We start from the raw sequence: 6733 nt of genomic DNA, 5'->3' as shown, positions 1-6733 counted from the left end.
GAAGACTGGGGTAATGATGCTGAAAATTCAGCTTTGCATCACAGGAATAAATTACATTTAAAATATGTTCAAATAGAAAACAATTATTTTAAATTGTGGTCATATTTTACAATATTACTGACTTTATTGTATTTTTGATTAAATAATTGCAACCTTGGTGAGCATACGAGACTTATTTCAAAAACATTAACAAATCTAACCAACCTCCAATTTTTTTTTAACAGAATTTAACAGGTCCCAGCATCCCTGCAGGATTTCGGTGAGTCTTTCTGCCTCAACATGCTGTCTGCACGTCTACTATAAGAGAGCCAACTTGTACTGCTCTCTCAGACAGTTCCAATCAGCCGAGAGGGAGCTTACGCAAGGTGTTAGTGTTCACTGCCACATTTTATTAAAAGAACAATATTTTACATTTGAGTACCATTAAGTCCCCTGAAGTCCACTTATACACTACCGGTCAAAGGTTTGGAATAATTATGATCTTTTTGTTGTTTTTGAAAGAAGTATTTATGCTCAATGCTGCCTTTATTTTATCAAAATACTGTAATAGTAGCAATACTGTGAAATATTATTACAATTTAAAATAATTGTTTTCTATTTTAATTCATTTTAAAATGTCATTTATTCCTGTGATGCAAACTCAAAGCTACATTTTCAGTAGGTTTCAGTGTCACATGATCCTTCAGAAATTATTCTAATATGCCACGAGACTTATTTCAAAAACATTAACAAATCTAACCAACCTCCAATTTTTTTTTAACAGGTCCCAGCATCCCTGCAGGATTTCGGTGAGTCTTTCTGCCTCAACATGCTGTCTGCACATGTCTACTATAAGAGAGCCAACTTGTACTGCTCTCTCAGACAGTTCCAATCAGCCGAGAGGGACCTTACGCAAGGTGTTAGTGTTCACTGCCACATTTTATTAAAAGAACAATATTTTACATTTGAGTACCATTAAGTCCCCTGAAGTCCACTTATACACTACCGGTCAAAGGTTTGGAATAATTATGATCTTTTTGTTGTTTTTGAAAGAAGTCTTTATGCTCAATGCTGCCTTTATTTGATCAAAATACTGTAATAGTAGCAATACTGTGAAATATTATTACAATTTAAAATAATTGTTTTCTATTTTAATTCATTTTAAAATGTCATTTATTCCTGTGATGCAAACTCAAAGCTACATTTTCAGTAGGTTTCAGTGTCACATGATCCTTCAGAAATTATTCTAATATGCTGATTTGCTGCACAAGAAATTAATACTTTTATTTAGCAAGGATGCATTAAATTAATCAAGTGTGACAGTAAAGACATTTATAATATTGCAAATAAAATAGTTTCAATGTCTATTTCAATTCATGCTGAAAAATCTGCTTTACATCACAGCAATATATGTATTTTTAAGTATATTCAAATAAAACAGTTATTTTAAATTGTAATAATATTTCACAATATTCCTGTTGTTACTGTATTTTTGAGCAAATTAATGCAGCCTTGGTGAACATAAGAGACTTCTTTCAGAAACAAAACAAAAAAATATTATTACAAACTTTTAATGAGTAGGGTATATGTCAGTTAAGGATTTTTGCATGAAGAATTCATATTACCATTTTTCATGTCATTTTTCCCCCCCAGCAGTATATAACAGACTGTATTTCTTATTTATTCTTTGTAGAGACAAAAACTTAACCAACTTGTATAATTTATTTAGGGTTATGTTTTTAATTATCTTTTTTTTTGTATTTCAAGCTTGAGAATGATAACCTTATAGCAACTAATTTGGTAGTACGCAGATATCACTAATTCTCCTATGAATACTGAAGGTCACATTAATCATCATACAGCATGTCATGAGAGAGCAAGGCCAAAAGCTGACTAGTATATTGTGTTTCTTGATTTCATTAGAGTATATATAGAAAGGTTATTATGTTCCAACTTCAAAACATCCTGATATTAATATGCCAATATTGATTCATCGCTTTACATGGAGATTTGTACATCAGGCCGACTTTCGATGTCGTCTGCACTTAATTACATCTGATGATACTGGCTGATATCTCTGTGGAGGGCTTTTGTCAAGATGATGAATGTAAAGTTGGGAAAAAGATAGCAAAGTTATCTTTATCCTCAACAAATCCAGACAGTGATACACGTGCTAGTCTCAGTCTCATACAGCATGTAGTCAGACCTCCCACAAATCCACTCATCGACCATCTGATGCAAACTGCACACTGAAATTGTTAGCTGTAAGATTGTTTAATGTTTTTGAAAAAAGTCTCTTATGCTCACCAAGGCTCAATTTATTTGGTCAAAAATACAGTAAAAACAGCAATATTGTGAAATATTATTACAATTTCAAATAATTATTTTCTATTTGAATATATTTTAAAATGTAATTTAGGTCACACTTTTAAGGTTCAATTCTCGCTCATAACAAACCATTAAGTACGACTTTTGCCTCAATAAACTCCTAATTTGCTGCTTAATAATAGTTAGTAAGGTAATTGTGAAGTTTAGGTATTGGGTTGAATTAGGGATGTAGAATATGGCCATGCAGAATATGTGCTTCATATGTACTAATAGACAATAGCCAATATGTTAATAATAGGCATGCTAATAACCAAGTAGTTAAAGGGGTCATATGATGCGATTTCAATTTTTCCTTTCTCTTTGGAGTGTTACAAGCTCTTGGTGCATAAAGAAGATCTGTAAAGTTGCAAAGACTAAAGTCTCAAATAAGATATTCTTTATAAAAGTTAAGAGTCAACCACGCCTACCTAAAAACCACGCTTCGTCATGCCTGGAGCTGATCCGTGCTGGTCGCTGAGGAAATACATCAACTTCGCGCTGTGGTTTGCCGGATCGGCTTTCACCATGGACGAAGCGGAGTCCAGCCCGGGGTCGTCATATGTGGTTGCCACAAGCCCGCCGGACGCTCCTTCATCAAATCCGCCGACCGCGCCGTTCTCAGGCCCGCCCACTTCTGCTCACTCAAGCCGGCCTCCGCTCACTCTAGGCCTCCGGCCTCCACTCACTCAACACCGCCGTGTGTGATGCTGTTTCGTTGTGAAAGCGAAACTACTTTGTTTGGTCTTCCAAAAGAGGACGATATCTGCTTCGTCATGCCTAGAGCTGATCTGTGCTAGTCGCTGGAATTGTTTCCTATACTAAAGTGTTACTGTAATTTATTCCTGTGATACAAAGCTAAATTTTCAGCATCATTACTCCAGTCTTCAATGTCACATGATCCTTCAGAAATCATTCTACTTTGCTGCTCAACAAACTTTTCAAATCATTAATCAATGATTAAAGCAGTTTTGCTGCTTAATATTTTTGTGGAAACTGTGATACATTTTTTCCCCCAGGATTCTTTGATGTATAGAAATTTCAAAATAGCAGTATTTTCTTGAATCTTTTATACATGAATCTTTCCTAACATTATAAATGCCTTTGCTGTCACGTTTGATCAATTTTATGCATCCCTGCTAAATAAAAGTATTAATTTGTTTTGTTTTTTTAATTACTGACCCCAAACATTTTTATTTGGTAATGTTTTTTTTTTATCTAAAAATAATCAGAGCGTATTAGTTTTACAATGTGCTATTTTTCAGTATTCACATGGAATTTTATTTGATCTTATTTGAATTAATAATTTTCCTCACAACTGTCCTTAAACTGCATATAAAAATTTTTCCTGTCTAAATAAGCAGTTCTTAAACTTAGCAAGGTGTAGAACAATACTCAGAGTCCAAAGACTGTGTGTGTGTGTGTGTGTGTGTGTGTGTGTGTGTGTGTGTGTGTGTGTGTGAGGCAGATGAATGGTATCAGCACACTTTCACACACAAGAGGACAAGAGCATGATAGCATGATAGGTTTGGCTGGGGGGAAAAAGACACAGAAGGAAAACAAATGCAGCAACCATGTCCCTTTACTGCTCTAAAGCTAGAGACAGGTGGTTGCTATGGTTACAGTGTAAACCAGTTATAGATTTCCTCTTGGCAGGCTGCATATTTATGAAGTCGAACGCAAGGATGTGCAAAACGGAGTTTCTTAAAGTACATTCCCAGTTCCCTCTGCCTGCGGCTGAAACAGGTCGGTATCTAATAAGTGTGTTCTCCGTGAATGGAGTAATCACTTGCTATTCCAGTGTGCGCTTTCAAACAATCTAATTTTGTTAGCCGTAAATAGACACATTGAACGTGTCGTCCTATAAGCCCTAAAAATACGTTTTTCTACATTATCTCACTCAAATCAAGGCCTTTACAAAACAACTTCTGTAAAGGTACCAGGCGAGCAATGGTAGTTTATGCAAATGCAGATGGAAAATTGCTCACAAATTGTCCTTCTTGTGTGAACTAAAAAGTAGATGTCCTCCTATTCACTGTCTCTCACAGCCTGATGTTTCAGTCAAGAATAAGCACTGTGTGATGGTAGCCTAATATTAATGTCAGTCTCTGTGTGAGAAGAATAAAGCTGAGAGACTAACTGTGAGCAAAGCTGTTGTGGTGAAGACAACATGTCTGAAAAATCATTTAATTAAATGATAAATCAAGATCCAGACCGACAATTTAATTTGATTATGTTTTTCCATCATCCAGCCTCTGTATTAAATTAAAACATAGTTAGTTTTTATTCTTTATTTCTTATTGTACACCAGAAAAATATCATTAGGAAATGTTAAATAATGTAGTAATATTTTAATATTTTTGAACTTAATGATAAATTAATTTGTAGCTAAATTTGTGAAAAATCAAGATCCAGACCGACAATTTAATTTGATTGTTTTTCCATCATCCAGCCTCTGTATTAAATTAAAACATAGTTAGTTTGTATTCTTTATTTCTTATTGTACACCAGAAAAATATCGTTAGTAAATGTTAAATAATGTAGTAATATTTTAATATTTTTGAACTTAATGATAAATTAATTTGTAGCTAAATTGAAATACAATAAGACAACATCATCTTTTTGTTGCAAAGGCTTCGTTGCATTTAAAATATTCCTCAAGTTAATTAATATATGACATTTTATTTTGAGTGAATAAGCCAGGCATAACTTATTAAAACATGGTTAACATTTAGTTTATTTTGCTCACCAAGGCTGCATTCATATGATACAAAGTACAGTAAAAACAGTAATATTGTGAAATATTACTGTTTAAAATAATCATTTTCTATTTGAATATTTTAAAATGTAATTTATTCCTATGATGCAAAGCTGAATTTCCAGCATCATTACTCCAGTCTTTAGTATCACATGATCCTTCAGAAATCATTCTAATATGCTGATTTGCTGATCAAGAAATATTTCTTATTATTATCAATGTTTTTTTGTGGAAATTGTGATATTTTTAGGATTCTTTGATGAATAGAAAGTTTAACAAAATACATGCATTTATTTGAAATAAAATCTTTTGTAACATTATAAATGTTTTGGGTCACTTTTTGGTCAATATAATGTGTCCTTAAAAAAAATCCTACTGACCTTAAACTTTCAAATGGACAGTATAGACTGCATAAGAGCTGCTTTGCTTTTTCTTTTCTGTCAGCTAAGGAGGTGTATAATACCTGCAGTTTCTCATTCATCGAAATAGCAGATGGTCGGCTGATTCATGCAGCTCAGAAGCACACAACCTGGATGCTGCCATCTTCACTTCATGGACAGGCAGTTTTTGTTCACTGTTGAAGCATCTACTATACTATAATGAATTTGTTTTTTTTGTGTTTTTTTGCAATTGCAATTTACATTTTTAATGATCATCAATGGAGAGAGATGTTTTTTATCCCACAAGAGTTTGAGTGGAATCTGTACATTTAACATTTATACAGTGGGTATAGAAAATAATCACCCCCTTTAAAATAATCACATTTTGTTGAGTTTGCAGCCTGAAATAAAAATGGACACAGTTTTTGTTTTATCCAGTTGTATTTACTCAGTGCAACCTATAACATCCAAGTGAAAAATATAACACCAACATGTCAGGAAAAAAAAACAAAAAACAGAATCACTGAGATGGAAAAAAAACTCCTAAAAATGACTTAATTGTAAACTCAATCAGGTGTAGCTAATCACCTTTTCAATGGCACACAAAGCCGTTTGACTTCAACTGTGATCAGCTGTGCTCATTTTGATTAGCTCAGCATGAAAAGAGCTTTCCTGGAACATTTCAGTCCTTGGTAGTGCAACAGAAGCAAACAATCAACTATGAGTGGCAAGGAACTGTCAAAAGATCTCTGGGATAAAGTTGTGGACAGGCACAATTCAGGAGATGGATACAAAAAAAATGCAAAGGCTTTATCAATGCCTAGAAGCACAGTGGAGTCTATTATTAAGAAGTGGAAGGTATTTGGTACAACACAGGCCCTCCCTGGATCAGGACGACACTCCTAACTGGATGAAAGAGCCGGAGGAAACTGATCAGAGAGGCGACCAAGAGCCTACAGCAACTCTGACGCAGCTGCAGGAATTTATGACAAACAGTGCTCATTGTGTGCATGTGTCAACAATATCACAAATTCTTCACAAATGTGGCTTGTATGGGAGGGTTTCAAGAAAAAAGCTACTCCTCAAGAAAGGCCACTTCGCCAAAACACACCTTGAAGATTCTGAGGCAGATGAGACTAATAATAATAATAATTGAATTATTTGGCCTCAACACCAAACGATATGTCATGTGGAAATCCAATACAGCTCACTGTCTAAATAACAGCATTCCTATAGTAAAGCATGGAGGTGG

The sequence above is a fragment of the Sinocyclocheilus grahami genome, unplaced genomic scaffold (assembly GCF_001515645.1).
Source record: "Sinocyclocheilus grahami isolate Dianchi unplaced genomic scaffold, SAMN03320097.WGS_v1.1 scaffold118.1, whole genome shotgun sequence".
Classification (NCBI taxonomy): domain Eukaryota; kingdom Metazoa; phylum Chordata; class Actinopteri; order Cypriniformes; family Cyprinidae; genus Sinocyclocheilus; species Sinocyclocheilus grahami.
Note: the sequence above shows the minus strand (reverse complement) of the source record.